Source organism: Tenrec ecaudatus, chromosome 2 (genome assembly GCF_050624435.1).
Source record: "Tenrec ecaudatus isolate mTenEca1 chromosome 2, mTenEca1.hap1, whole genome shotgun sequence".
NCBI classification, from domain to species: Eukaryota; Metazoa; Chordata; class Mammalia; order Afrosoricida; family Tenrecidae; genus Tenrec; species Tenrec ecaudatus.
Window position 1 is genome coordinate 217,999,126 of NC_134531.1, and position 16,074 is coordinate 218,015,199.

Sequence of the window (16,074 nt, forward strand, 5' to 3'; positions counted from 1 at the left end):
ACGCCCTTCCCAGGTTGGGGGTCTTGGGAAAGGACCCAATGCATCTCCTGGTTCCCCCAAGCCCACATTAGAAAGCGTCTTAATGAGCGGGGACTCCCGGGACAGTCCACTACCCGGTCCTGCCAACTCTTTCCCGGATGGCTTGGGCGGCAGGACTGCAGGACGCCGAGCGCAGCGGCTGCGGTCCCCAGCGCCAGAAGGAATGTTGCTTTATCAGCGACACCATCCACGGCGAGCCCAGCGTTTAAGGGCGGCCCGTCGGCACCTGTGGGCGCCTTGCTTAATGAAACAGTGTCCGTCCCTCAATGTGCTGCCTTCACTGCTTTTGAGAACTGAAGCTTCCAAAATTGTCCGCGAAAAGATAATGAAATCTGTGAACTTTTGGAATCCCTCTTGTTATAATTTAAATTAATGGATTTAACTTTTTAAAAAAATTAGTTTTGTTTGTCTTTTAAAGATCTTCAGGGGTCAGAATGCTTCCAGATTTACCCCCCTATAGAACAGTAAGTTTTGACAATAACCAAACCTAGCTAAAGGCAAAGAGCAAAGAAGGAAATATTAATAAATAACCATAATCTATACAATTTTAGGTCTAGATGGTTCCCTGGGGGTATGGTGGTTATCCATAGAGCTGCTACCTTCAAGATCAGCAGTTCGAAACCACCAGATGTTCATCAGGGGGAAAGATGAGGCTTTCTACACCGTAAAGATTTCACGTCTCAGAAACTCAAGGGCTGTCACTGTGAGTCGGAATTCACTGGATGGTGGTGGGTGTGAGTTCTGAACCTAAAAGTTGAGGGCTGAACCTGCTCTTTAAAAGAAAGATAGCAGCCAAGCAGTCTCATCAGAGCAGTTCCACTCTGTAATGTGGATCAGGGTGAGTCTGAGTCAACTTTGGTGGCAGCTCCAATTAAAAGCCCACTCTCACTTTTGACTCAGAGTGGCCCCAAAAGACAGAATAAAGTTTCTCCTGTCCCTTTCTGAGACTGTGAATCTTCAAAGCACAGAGAGCCTCATCTTTGGGTTCAAAACTGCTTGTGGGTTCGAATCGCAAATCCTTCGGTTCTAGCTGACATGTAACCCACAAAGCCACTAGGGTTCCGAAGGCAGCTAGTTATTGCATAGTAACTTAAATTCTAAGCACTAGGTTTGCAGCAACGATTACAAGGAAAGTTCAAAATCCAGTTTTGAGTCTCCACGTAAATTCAGCCCTCCACTAAACTCTTTCCATTTAACCGGCAATGTGAAGCGTACCCAAAGAGGCTGAGTTCGAAGAATCAGATAATGTCCTGATTGGGTTGGTCGGAGAGCCACTGAATCAATCTTGTAAGCTGTTCTCTCTAGCATGTATGTGTCCCAGTCCCGGCCCCATTCCTGCAACTGTGATGTGCTGATCTGCCATCAACCGTGCTTTGGTGACAGCTTCCTGAGTACGCCCACATCCTGTTTACGCAGCCGGCTTTCTATTAATCCTTGGATGCCATGATGCCTTGTGTCGATGGCCTCCCACATTCAGATGAATTGTCTTTGTCTTATCTTTGCCCTGTTTAAGACTTAATAAATGTGTCTCTATAGCTATATTTGAATATGGGGGTCTCCTTTGTCCCCTACACAAGAGCCCTGGTGGTCGGTTCTTCGTTGGGCTGCTAACCGCAAGGTCAGCAGTTCAAAACCACCAGTCGCTCCATGGCAGAAGGACGGAGCTAGGCTTTGTATCTTGTAAAGAGATACAGTCTGAGAACCCACAGGGGCAGTTCTACTCTCTCCTTTAGGGTTGCTATGAGTCGGAATCCACACAATGGCACAGGCTTTTGTTGGGCTGTTTTTGTTGTCCCCTACAGCAAACATTATGTAAAATTCTAGATAAATAAAGACAATTGGTAGAAATGAAGTCCTGGTCCGTGCTACAGTATGGATGAAACTTACAACATCATACTGAATGAAATAAGTCAGTCATCCCATTCACATGGCATAGCTAGAATGGGTAAATGTACAGACACCAAAGTTTATTGTGTTTGGGGGGGCAGGGTGAAGGCAGACCCAGGAGTGTGCTGTTTCTGCTTATGGTGATGGAAAACTTGTTTTGAATATTACTGGTGATGCTTGCACATGATTAATGCCATTGATGTTCCCAATTGTACATATGGAAAACATTAACTTGACAAATGATGTTCTACATATGTTTATAACAATATTTAAAAGAGCATGAACAGGCGACATTGTGACAATGAAATACCCTATTTAAGCTACTAAAGGAGAAAGAATTCTCAAGGAGAGCGTGGGCATCCAGGTGTGAGTCCCTTGAAGTGGGTTGTTTTGCAGGTTGTTGTTAGGAGCTGTCAAGCTGATTTGGACTTACAGAGTGACCCCACGTGACAGAGTAGAGCAGCCCCATAGAGTTTTCTTGGTTGTGATCTTCAAGGAGCCAGATCCCCTGGTCTTTCTGGATTGGACCCGTGGAGTGGTTTGAACCGCCCAAACTTTCTTTTTGGCATATTTCTGGGAACGTTTGCTAACATGCCTACCATGTTGTTTATCTATTGGCCTTCCATTTGAATTGTGGTGCTGGTGAAAATTATTGACAATACCATGAACTGCCAAAAGAACAAACAAATATGTTTTAGAAGGCCATCATAATACTTTTTAGATACAAGGATGATGAAACTTAATCTTACATACTTTGGACACGTTATTCAGGAGAGCCCTTGGAGAAGGGCTGCAGGGTTGGTAAAGTGGAGGGGCAGTGAAAACAGAAGGCGGCCCTTGAGGAGATGGATTGACACTGTGCTTATGACAGTGGGCTCAGACATAAGAACAAGAGTGAGGACGGTGCAGGGCCAGGCTGTGTTTCGTTCAGTTGTACATAGGGTCGCTATGAGTAAAAACCCACTCAATGGCACCTGAAAACAACAACCTATTGACCTAGTAAGGCTGCTTTTTAATTTATTTTTTTTGTAAGTCTGCTTTTAAGTCTATACTAAATACACGTTTGGAAATAGGGAATGCACCAGAGACACAGTGTGAGAATTGCACCTGATCTGATCCCGCCACACCGAGGCAAAACCCTAAGGGGGTGCAACAGAACAGCGAGGGAATGGAGCGGTGAAGTCCCCAGGGAATGCTGAAGGTGGACTTTGGGGCCAGGGCGTGGTGCCCCAACAGACTGAACTAAAGGTCAACAAAAGATCCTTGAACCAGCTACAAGCTTTTCTTTCTTGTTGTGTTTTGTTTTGTGATTGGTTTGTTGTTCTGTTGTATATTGTTACTTGGTTTTGCTCTGTCTTGTTTTTGTGCATGTTATTATCTCCGCAGGTCTGTCTAAATAATATAGGCTGGATGAACAATCTGGAGGAGAAAACAACAGGACCCACAGTTCCAGCGGGAACATGGGAGAGGGAGAGCTGGGGGGGAAAGAAGTGGTGTTAACAAACCCAGGGACAAGGAAACAGCCAGTGATCCAAATTGGTGGTGAGGAGGGTGTGGGAGGCCTGGCAAGGCATGATCAAAGATAATGGAACCAAGAGGAATTGCTGAAACCCTGGTGGGGACTGAGCATGATAATGGGACAGGAGGAATGTCAAGGGAAGTAGAGGAAAGATCTGGGAGGCAAAGGGCATTTATAGAGGCCTAGCTAAAGACATGTACATATGCAAATATATTTATGTATGAGGATGGGAAAATAGATCTATGTGCATATATTTATATGTTTAGTATTAAGGTATCAGAAGGACAACATTGGACCTCCCTCAAGTACTCCCTCAATGCAAGAATACTTTCTTCTATTATATTGGCATTCTATGATGTGCACCTTCCTGACACAACCGCTGAAGACAAAGAGGGTAAATAAGCAAATGTGGTGAAGAAAGCTGATGGTGCCTGGCTATCAAAAGATATAGCGTCTGATAAATTGTTAAAATTAAAAAAAAAAGATATAGCGTCTGGGGTCTTAAAAGTTTGAAGGTAAACAAGCGACCATCTAGCTCAGAAGCAACAAAGCCCATATGGAAGACGCACACCAGCCTGTGTGATCACAAGGTGCCCAAAGATCAGTTATCAGGCATCAAAGAAAGAAAAATCATATCATTTGTGTGCTCACCTCCATGATAACATCCCTGAAGACAAACAGGTGCATAAGCAAATGTGGCGAAGAAAGTGGATGGTCCCAGGGTATCAAAAGATATAGCGTCTGGGGTCTTAAAGGCTTGAAGGAAAGCAAGCGGCCATCTAGCTCAGAAGCAACAAAGCTCACATGGAAGAAGCGCACCAGCTTGTGCGATCATGAGGTGTCAAAGGGATCAGGTATCAGCATCATCAGAACAAAAAATTTTACCATAATGAATGAGGGGGGAGTGCAGAGTGGAGACTCAAAGCCCATTTGTAGGCCAATGGAAATCCCCCGGCAGAGGGGTCTCTGGGAGGAGACGAGCCAGTCAAGATGCGATGTAGCAGTGATGAAAAATACAACTTTCCTCTAGTTTCTAAATGCTTCTTCCCCACCCACCCCACTATCATGATCCGAATTCTCCCTTGCAAGTCTGGCTAGACCAGAAGATGTACACTGGTACAGATAGGAACTGGAAACACAGGGAATCCAGGGTGGATGATGCCTTCAGGACCAGTGGTCTGAGTGGCGATACTGGGAGCGTAGAGGGAGGGTGGGTTGGAAAGGGGAAACCAATTAAAAGGATCTACATATGACCTCCTCCCTGGGGGATGGACAACAGAAAAGTAGGTGAAGGGAAAAGTCGGACAAGACAAGATATGACAAAATAATAATTTATAAATTATCAAGGGTTCATGAGGGAGGGGAGAGCGGGAAGGGAGGGGGAAAATGAGGAGCTGATGCCAGGGGCTTAAGTGGAGAGCAAATGTTTTGAGAATGATGAGGGCAATGAATGTACAAATGTGCTTGACACAATTGATGTCTGTATGGATTGTGATAAGAGTTGGATGAGCCCCTAATAAAATGATTTTTTAAAAAAGAAATAGGGAATGAAGACATATTTATCGACAAGGAGATGTTTTATTTATATTTTTAAATATCTACATATATGGCAATGATTAATTAAATGATGGGTTAGTATAAATAGCAATATGTTTACGTAGTCTTGAAAAGCAGAGGGAAAATGTTAATGATATAATGGTAAAAGAACAAATTGTTTAAGGAAGATCTGAGCTTCGTAGTGGTCAATGGGTGCTGGATTATGAATCATTTTGAGGGACGATAAAAAGTGTTTACTAAATTAGCAACAATGAGCATACATTATGTTCATGCATTATCTAATGTTAGCACTTAATTCTCATACCAACCTGGCAAATTTGACAGTTGTGCCTACAGATTAAGAATTTGGGGCTCAGAGAGATTAAATAAAACTGTGGCAAACCCTTCAATTTTCCAAGAAGCACTTTTGGCATAGTGGTTGTACGTTGGGCGCTAACTGCAAAGTGGTCAGGGGTCTCTGAGGGAAATAGATGGGACTCTCTACCCCTGTAAAGTTACTCTCTGTGAAACTCACAGGGACAGTTGGACCATGTCCTATAGGATCACTATGAGTCAGCATCCACTTGATGGCAGTGAGTTTGGTTTGGTTTGGAGTTGACTTTGCCAAGCTTGATGTCCCTCTGCAGGAAGTGGTGTCTCCTGATAACATGCCCAAAGTGGGCGACATGAGTCTCGCCACCCCGACTCAGCAAGAGCTTTTCTGACTGTACTTCTTCCAACAGGAAGTAGACCTTGTTTGGGTTATTTTTGCTTTCTGTCAAGCACAGACAACCAGGGGAAAAGCTGAAACAATCTTAACAACAAAATAAATAAATTCATATTGAATTATGACCTGAAGTACAAAATCAATGTCCACAAGTCCAGTGATATCAATAAATATGGAAAAAAGAAACTGAACAGGCAAATCTCTGATGCCGAACCATTCAGAACAACGTGGTGATTTCACCCTCAGAAAGATGGGGCAGAACTCCACCAGCCGTCATCACAATCAACACCGAGGCATGTTTTGATGAAAATACTACATTATTTTTATTGTGAATTGTATGGGGGTATAATTCTTTCATAAACTTAAGTTGTACTGGGCCCATGGAAGGCCAGTGGAGAAAGTAATTCGGAGAAAAGGCAGAGAACTCATCAGAAACTTAAGGAAATGCTGTAGAATTTCAAGTGCGTGAATTCAAGGGAGGGAATATGGGAAATAAAAAATGTAGATCCGTTCCCTTTGAGGGAAAGCTGCTTTTGCAACTGCTGCTTCTCGATCCTTTTCTGACACAAAAGCATAGAAGCTAACCCTCAGGGTTTCCGGCCTGCTTGGGAGGGGGACACCAGAAGTCCAAACATCTAAGAGGGCAGAGTATTTTTACGTAAACAATGCTGAAGACAAGCAGGGAAACGGTATTTCCTTTTCTTCTGTTTAGGCAGACCTCGTTTCCTGTTATCCCGCCCACAAAAAGGCTGTGCAGCTTGGAAGAGCTGGTTTAGAAGCCTCAAGATGCTACAGCTATTGATACTGTTGTTTTCTTTCTTTCTTTCTTTTTTTTAATCATTTTATTGGGGCCTCATACAACTCTTATCATAATCCATACATACATCAATTGTATAAAGCACATTTGTACATCCGTTGCCCTCATCATTCTCAAAACATTTGCTCTCCACCTAACCTCCTGGCATCAGCTCCTCATTTTTCCCCTCCCTCCCTCATGACACCTTGATAATTTATAACGTATTTATTTTGTCATATCTTACATTGTCCGACGTCTCCCTTCACCCACTTTTCTGTTGTCTGTCGTCCAGGGAGGAGGTTATAAGTAGATCTCTGTAATTGGTTCCCCCTTTCTACCCCACCCTCCCTCCATGATACTGTTGTTTTTTTTGTTTTTTACAAAGAACAAAACAAAACAGTTCACAAAAGAAAAGCTTGTAGTTAGTTCAAGGATCGTTTGCTGGCCCTTAGGAGCGTTTTCCAGTCCAGTCTGTTGGGGCACCACGCCCTGGCCCCAAAGTCCACTTTCAGCATTCCCTGGGGACCTTGCCACTCCATTCCCTTGCTGTTCCACTGCACTCCCCCAGTGCTTTGCCTCGGTGTGGTGGGGTCAGATCAGGTGTCATTCCCACACTGTGTCTCCGGTGCTGTCCCCTGTAATCGCCCTTAGTCACTGAGGGGCATCATGTCTCATAGTAGGGCCAGATACTGTTGTTTTCTAAAAGATTATTTTGAGGCAAAAAGAAAGTACATTTGTGAACCACATAGATTTATTTTTAAAATTCTTATTGTAAGGTCCCAGTTTGCTTTCTAAGAACAAGTAAAAGAGAGGAATGGTAAAACTTCTTTGTAACCAAGCATCTCTCTTGCCACTCGGTGGCCCATAGCTGAATCACATGACTCGCACCTGGACGCTGACAACCCTCTGCAGAGACCAGAGCAATGACTACAAGCCCCTCTGTGACGTACTGGTCAACCCCTTACAGCGCTGGTCCCATCTGCTGCTCTCTCTATGAGACCTCGCGAGGACGCTGAACTCTTCCCAGGCTCATTCGCCTCTCAGAGCCTCTGCCTGCAATGTTCTCTGTCCAGGGACGTGCAGGGCTCTACCCTCAGGTCCCCAGGCCTCCATTCAAACGTCCCTTCTAGACAAGGTCCTTTCTGAACATCTGTTTATGGCACCTGTGCCTCTGCCTGTCTTGCTATTCTTTCTTTCCCACTGGGAGCTCTGGTAGCTTTGTGTGCTCCGTGTCTGAAATGCAAGGTCAGCAGTTTGAAACCACCAGGCAATGGAGCGAGCAGGAGAAAGATGAGGCTTTCTGTCCCCATGAAGATTTGCAGCCTCCGAAACCTGGGGAGCAGTCTACCCAGTCGTCCAGGGTCTCTATGAGTCAGAAGCTACTCGATGGCTGTAAAAGTGAGGTTCCGTTTCTTTCACGTCTTTTGGCTTTCTATGCATCCTTTCCAGCTTTACTTTTGACCACCGCTCACCTGTCAGTTCTGTACTGTGGTGGCTTGTGTTGCTGTGATGCTGGATGTTATGCCACCGGTGTTTCAGACAACAGCCTGGAGAACAGGGGTCAGTGGAATTTCCAGACTAAGACTAGGAAGAAAGATGTGGTGAGCTATGCCTGAAAATTAGTCAATGAAAACATTATGGATCACAACAGAATAGGCCAACTTGATTGCTGCGGGCACACCATCAGAAAGGATCCACTGCTGTTTGGTGAAGCAGAGAGACAATGAGGGCTAGAGAGACCGTGCTAGGCCGATTGCCCAGAGAAACAAACCCAGTGACACTCTATGTATAAGAGCTTTGTGTCAAGAAGTAATTTTATATCAAGAAGCCACCCAAGCCCTTAAGTGTAATGCTAGTCCCTAAGCCCTTCTTTAGACTCACATAACTACACGCCAGTGACACGAAATGGTGAACCGGGAAGCAGGAAGATCACAGGCTGGTGAGCGCAGAGTCCTGTGGATCCAAAGTTAGTTGAAACTTGGCAGGTTGGTTGGAAGCAGCAGCTCTCAGGATGTCAGAGTCCCGGCCAGCAGGAAGGGGAAGAGGCACAAAGAGGGAGGTTCCCAGTTCTCCCCATTCACCCTTTCTAAGAAGACCACACCACCAGGGAAGCAGCAACAACGTACCACTTGACTGCCAGGTTTAATTCCACTCCCTGCCAAAAGTGTGCAGTTGACATAAAATCATCCAACTACCACAGTGAACTGGCACAATAGCCACAATGATGAACTTGACTGTGAGCAGGATAGAGAACCAGGCAGCATTTCTATATTAGGTAAGGGAGTCAAAGGGGCAGTTCCAATCTCTCCTATGGGGTTGCTATGAGTCCAAAACTGACTCCAGGGCAGGGAGATAAATGAGGTCATTATGTCAAGTAGCAAGCTAAGGAGTTGTTCCTCTCCATGCCTAGGGACCCCCTACAGGAAGTTGGAAACGATGAAGGCTAAAGGGCATGTACCAATTCAGGCCCTTGAGCCAGATCGGCTTAATACAGCCAATGGGGTCAACCAGTACCATCGACCACACCTCCCAGCAGAAGGCCCTAAAAAGCCAAAACCTGGAGACCACAGCCCTCTTTTTCCAGCTGCTCCTCAGCCCTCCGCTCGGCAGTCTCTCTCTCTCTCTCTCTCTCTCTCTCTCTCTCTCTCTCTCTCTCTCTCTCTCTCTTGCCTGGTGGCCACATGTGGGGGTGCAGTCCTGTGTTCAGTTAACTGTAGAGCCTGAAACTTCAATCCTTTAAAACCCCCCTTGGATCACAAACCAGACTTCAGCGTGAATTATTTCTTGTGTGAAGCCAAGAACCGAGGTATTTCCCACCTGAGAAATCTAACAATTGATGGAACATTGATGGGAGCTACCTGTCTACCCATCCCATTTAACACACTATATGCTAACCGGAGGATGAAGGATGACTAAGGGTGTTGGGGATCCCACCTGTTTCTAACTGACCAGTAAGCCCACTCTGCTTCATGGTTTTGAGCACTGTTCCACATTTCGTCTGCTACTGTATCCAGAATCTTCAATCTAATGTGATCCTTTTCAGAGAAGTTGGTTAGCTAGATAGCTTTGAAAGGGCCATTCTTCAACCGACTCTGGATGGAATAGCCTCTTGCGGACTCTTGAGACAGCCCCAAGTGAGATCCTGCTTTCCCATATGTGGCATTTGGATGAAACGTCCTGCTTTCCATACAGTTCCATTTTCAGTGTTCACTCAAAGTATAGCATTAAATTGGACCACCCTGAAGTATTTCTTAATTTTGATACAAGGTTAATCATGGTCTCTTCTACCAGTTGATCCCTGGTTTTGTTCTAAAAAATGATATTAAATTTCTTTTTATTTATTAATTTTTTAATATATATATATATATTAAATTTCTTCATTGTGTCTTACCACAGATACAGTCAATTTGAGTCCTGTGTGTTCCATCTGGCGAGGCTCACATATATGGCTGCCATTTATGTTATTAAAGCTATTTCCAATAAATAGATTGTTGGTCTCCCAAAATTCTATTATGCAATTTCCAGTGTCATTTTTATCTCTAAGGCCACCCCCCCGCCAACAACTGAGCCTTCTGTGTTTTAAATTTTTGCATTCCAATCAACTCTTACTCATTCACTGCTATGAATTCTGACTCATAATGACCAGATAGGACAGGGAAGACTGCCCTTCTGGGTTTCTGAGACTGTCACTCTGTACAGGAGTAGAAAGCCTCCTCTTTCTTCTGAGACTGTTACTCTTTGTGTGTGTGTGTGTGTGTGTGTGTGTGTGTTTTGTACCGGGTGTGGGGTGACTGTCACTCTGTACAGTAGTAGAAAGCCTCCTCTTTCTTCAGTAGAGCGGCTGGTGGTTGCCAACTGCTGCTCTTGTGTTAGCAGCCCATTGAGTTACCCACCACATCACCAATCAATAGTGATTGTCATTTGATCACTCCAAATCGCAGAAGTTTGTAAACATCTTCAGTTGCTTCATCTTTAGCATTAATGGTTGGTACATAAACTTGAATAATAGTCATATTAACTGGTCTTTATAGGTATATGGTATTTAACTATCACTGACAGCCTTGTACTTCAGGATAGGTCTTGAATTTTTTTTTTACAATGAATATGACATTGTTCTTCAATTTCTCATTCCTGGCATAGCAGACCATAATGATTCAAAATGGGTATTACCAATCCATTTGAACGCACGAATGCCTAGGATATCTATCTTCAAGCATTCCATTTCATTTTTGACAATTTGCAAATTTCCAAGATTCATGGTTTGTACATTCCATAGCATGGTTATTAATGGATATTTGTAGCAATTTCTTCCCATTTTAAGCCATGCCATTATTGGACCTAAGTGGTCCCTGAACTTATCATTGTAATCAGACCTCCCTCTTCCTGTTATGTCTATAGGACAACAAAAGAAACTGCTGCTGGTTGCATGGTGTCTGGTTGTGTACTTTACTGTATAAGGTAGTACGGGTCGGTGGAACATGCTTAAACCCAGAGCGCAGTGCAAGAAGAGAACTGAATCCGTGACATCTAACAATGACAATCTTGGCATGTGAGAGCTTTCTAACATGCTGCTGTGTGGTATGGAACCTCTTTGAAGTGTAAAATTGAGCTTTGGGGTTCTGGTTTGAGGATCCCTGGTGGCACAGTGGTTAAGCACTCAGAGGTTGGCAGTAAAATTCACCCGCTGATCCTTGGAAGAAGATGTGGCAGTCTGTCTTCAAAAGTTGTTCAGCCTTGGAAACCCTCTGGGGCAGTTCTCACTTGTCCGATAAGGTTGCCAGGAGCCAGAATCTACTGCACAGCTGTGGGCTTATGGTCTGGGTCCTGGGAGCAGGATCACACTTGAGGTCAATCAGTGAGGTCAACCTGATGAAGAAGGACCACTCGGACAGATGCCCAGGAGGCCCACGGTGAGGTCAAGAGAAAACTGGGGAGAGGAACTGCAGAGAGTTGGAGAAGACATAAGTGGGAACGTCGATTTCTCACTATGAACCCGGTATTGCAAAGGGAACATGGATTTCTATTTGTGATCTACCTTCTGTGTGGTAAGGCTCTGGGCATCTTCTTTGTCCCAGCTCGGAAAAGACAAACGTGCTAGGTGTGGAGGGGTCGCTATTAGTGAGCAGCTTGTGTGTACACCGCAATACTAAATTCATATTGTTTAAACGGCCAGTGAGTTAACCAAGCAGTCATATTGGTGTAGGCTGGGTCCTGATCCAATCAGGCTGGTGTGTCTTTATTAAAAGAGAAGGGCCAGAGACAGATGGAGGGATGACAGCCACGTGGAGACAAAGATCACAGTTCTGTTGCCGTGACCAGAAGCTAGAGGAGAGAAGCAGCAATTCCTGCCGACAGCCTTCCGAAGGAGGATGGTCCTGCTGGCATATTGATTTTGGTCTGCTGGCCCTCCGCCTGCTCTTAATTGCTATTCTTCTGGTTTCTAGAACTATGAGAGAAGATGTGTTGCTTGTTTATGGGGCTCAATGTGAGGTATTTTGGGATAGCACTCCTTAAAAAAAATAAGAGTCAAATGCAACTTTCCTCTAGTTCCTAAATGCTCTCCCCCGCTCTCCCCCCACTATCATGATCCCAATTTCCCCTTGCAAGTCTGGCTAGACCAAAGGTTGTACACTGGTACAGATAGGAACTGGAAACACAGGGAATCCAGGGCGGATGATACCTTCAGGACCAGTGGTGTGAGTGGCGACACTGGGACAGTGGAGGGAGGGTGGGTTGGAAAGGGGAAACCGATTACAAGGATGGATATGTGACCTCCTCCCTGGGGGACGGACAATAGAAAAGGGGGTGAAGGGAGATGTCAGACAGGGTAAGATATGACAAAATAATAATTTATAAATTATCAAGGGTTCATGAGGGAGGGGGGAGCGGGAAGGGAGGGGAAAAATGAGGACCTGATACCAGGGGCTTAAGTGGAGAGCAAATGTTTTGAGAATAATGAGGGCAATGAATGTACAAATGTGCTTGACACAGTTGATATAGGTATGGATTGTGATAAGAGTTGTATGAGCCCCTAATAAAACAATTAAAAAAAAGTCCCTGGGTGGCACCACCAATGGCAAAGTGCTTGTCTCCTAACTGAACGGTTGGAAGTTCAAACCCACCAGTGGTGCCCAGAAGAGAGGCTGGGTAATCTGCTTCCAAAGGGCACAGCCTGGAAGCCCCTATGCAGCACAGCCCTGCTCTTCAATACATGTGAGCAGTGACACCCCCCTGGCAGATGGGTTAGTTGATAAGGAAGTCAGACACTTTGCCCTGCGATGAAGACTGGACACAGACTCCTGTTTGTAACGTTCTTCGGAGTGGCCTCTCTGCTGGGCAGCTCAGGTAGGTTGGTTGGGGCCTCAAGCTTGTGTCCATCATTGCCCAGACAAAAGTAGGCTTGTGGCCAGGGACATTATCTCTCCCCAGGATCCCCAGCGGGGTTTGGTGTCCCTAGGGGTGCACAAAAGACTGGAAAGTCATGGGGGGAATGAGCCCTGTTCCCATGGGACATGACTGTGAGATCACCACAAGGCTTTGAGCTATGAGCTAGGTTTACCAGCAAGCTTATTTCTCTGTTGGCCTGGGTACAATTCTGAGGGACCCTGAGTCACTTCTTTCTGATGTCCCATTGCCTGGTCTGGCTCTGCCTTCGCTCTGAACTGTACTCCTGCCCACTGGTTGGATGGGCTTCGCATCTGTGCTTCATCTTCTAGATACTGCCATGGATCTGTCTGCCTCCCCCTGACTCCAGACCCTTGAGTTCTGGGTGAGGCAGCTCCATGCCAGCTAGACTAGCTTGACCCCTAGGAAGGAGACCCTACACGGTGTCTGAGGTCTTCACAGCTATCCTAAGCCACCTCGACGGCCTCTTCTTGTCCCATCTGCAGCCAGCACTGCATAAAAGGGGCCTTTGGTCTCTCACCTTGGCCTGGTCTCTTCTAGAACCATTGCACACCTGCATCTAGTCACATTCCGGGGAGGGCCTTATTTCCTTCTTGGCTGGATGCTCCTAGAACAGTACCTGGCACACAGTAGACACTCAATAGTGCTTTTTAAACAAACCGATTCGATTATTATTTTTAACATTTACTGTGTTTCTGGTGAAAGTCTACACTGCAGATATATTTCCCAGTTGACAGTTCACACCTAGATTGTTCAATGACGTTGGTTGCTATCCCCACCTGCAATGCTACCCCCACCTCTCCATTTCCACCCTGCCTTCCCCATCCCCTCTGTCCAATTTTCATGATGCTCTTTGCCTTCTCACCATTGCTTTCGGGAAAATGTTGCTCTTTTGCTCTCATCTAGTTGACTGTTCTAAGGAGCACATTTCATAGTCCAGCAAGAAAAAAAAACTGCTTTCTTGGAGTCTTAGATTTTAGGCCTTTTTCTGGGGTTATGTGGGGTGCAATTCAGAAAATTGCAGTGGCTAGATCACATCGCTCTGGTTTCTTAGATATCGCTGAGTTTATAAAATTTTAGTCTGCTCTTTATAAGGTCTCCTTTGCAGAATTGGGATCTCATAACAAGCTTTCTTATTTGAACAGGAAATGTATGTATCTAAATCACCCACATTGCGTGTGTGTGTATAATGTGACCTTTGTTTGACAACTATTTATCTACTTCCTTTCCTCTAGTGTACACCATCCCTCACTCAGATCCTGTACGCGTTCCTCCTTTCCATGAACTACCACAGATCTCAGAGGAGGAGTCTTGTATGTCTGGTGTCACCCAAGGTGCAATGACAGTGATTTCTAAATAACCTCAACTAGTGAACCTTTTTACCGGAATGAATTGAGTGTCATGATCAAGGACTTCAATCTTTCCAACGAGATTTCCGAGGAGAATTGCTTGCTAAAGGAACAAAATGTACTTCAGCCTAGAACAAATATTATTGAAGGAGACCAAAGGATGTGTTGCCGTTCTTTCCCTAAGACAACAGCTTAGTCCTCTGCAGTGACATTGGAAATCTTCTAAAGAATACAGGTCTTTCAGACTATAACTCAGGGAGTGGCATCTCTTCATCGACAGTTCAAAATGTATTTTGAAATGTGTTCTTTTAAATGATGGCAATAAAGGTGGTTTCATTCCAATGGGTCTCTCTAGTAGGATGAAAGAAGAGTACAAGGCCATCTCTTTAGTCTTAGAAGAGATAAATTGGGGTGATGGAGCACTAGAACTGATTGTGATGATGTATATGCAACTCATTTTAAAAGTGATTTAACCATGGAAGTGTATGATATGGTGAATACTTTCTCAAGAAACCTACAAACAAAACAAAACTTGACCAATGGTTATCATGAACAAAGAGTTGCGGCTTAGGGGACATTGAGTTTATGTTAATGGTGGTGGAATAATTTGGAAAAGGATATCAATAATGTTTGTAAAATGTGAAGGGTATAATCGATGGCACTGAATTATACAAGTAGAAGTTGTGAAATTGGAGAATATTTTGTTATGTATAATTTTGCCATAATTAAAGAAAAATAATTACATGAATAACTATGAGTACAATGAAGAAGAAAATGTTCAATAATTAAATATGCGGCCAATTGTAAAACTCTTCTTGATATGACTGAATTATTGAATTGTATGACATTATGGATGAAGTGCTAATAAAACTGTTAAACAAAAAGATAAATAACCAAGAACATCAGTGGGTGCTTTACATAGACTCGAAAATAGTTAATTTTATTCTTGGTCAACAAAGTGGCTACACAAAATATCCTTGCTTTTTATACCTTTGGGATGTAGAGTCGAACATGAAAATTGGGCAAGAAAAGACTAGCCTCTGAGATAATATATTGAAAAATGTAATCAATGAATCTTTTCTAATATGAGATAGAATCATCCTGCCACCACGACATATAAAGATAGGCCTGATGAAATAAATTGTAAAGACGTTGAATAGAGAGGGTTCATGCATGAAATACATACGTTACCTGGACTTACTATGGAAAAACGGAAAGCTTGGATTGTGGATGGTCCACAGAAGAGACAACTTTGAGGTGCCTCCCATTTCAGAGCATCAGTGAAGGCAATCCAATCATGTGCCTGGTCTCCGTTTGTTCTTGTGAAAAACTTTCTTGGCAACAAGAAGGCAGGTAATTACACACAATTAGTAGAGAAGCTCTTTCCTTTCAGCAGGCTTGTTGGTAACATGAGTGTTAAAGTCCACTATCTGCACAGTCACGTAGATCGCTTTCCAGAGAATCTTGGTGACTTAAGTGAAGAGCGAGGTGAAAGATTTCACTGAGACGTAGAACAATGGCAGCCAGATACCAAGGAAGATGGGATGCCCACATGATGGCAGACCGTTGTTGGAATCTTCTGTGGGATCGTCCTGGCTGATGGCACTCTGGGAAGTCTCACAAAAGTAGTTTCTTGTGTGTCAAACGACTGGAGATTTTGTATCTGTGCTTTTGGTACAAAGTTCCCAAAGCGATGAAGAAATCTGTGCCTTTGGTATGAGATAAGCAGATTTTCGCATAGTACACTTTTTAAATTAAAATGTCTCCTTTGTGCTTAAAATCTATGAATGTAAACACTACATCACAATGTTCTGGC

The 16,074-nt window shown here is 44.2% G+C and overlaps 1 protein-coding gene across 1 annotated transcript in view; it reads left to right on the top strand.

Annotated features, from left to right (window-relative positions):
- The window catches only part of HLCS (holocarboxylase synthetase), a 319,509-nt gene that overhangs the window by 56,377 nt on the left and 247,058 nt on the right, over nucleotides 1–16,074 (top strand). The gene's annotated exons all lie outside the window — the stretch shown is intronic.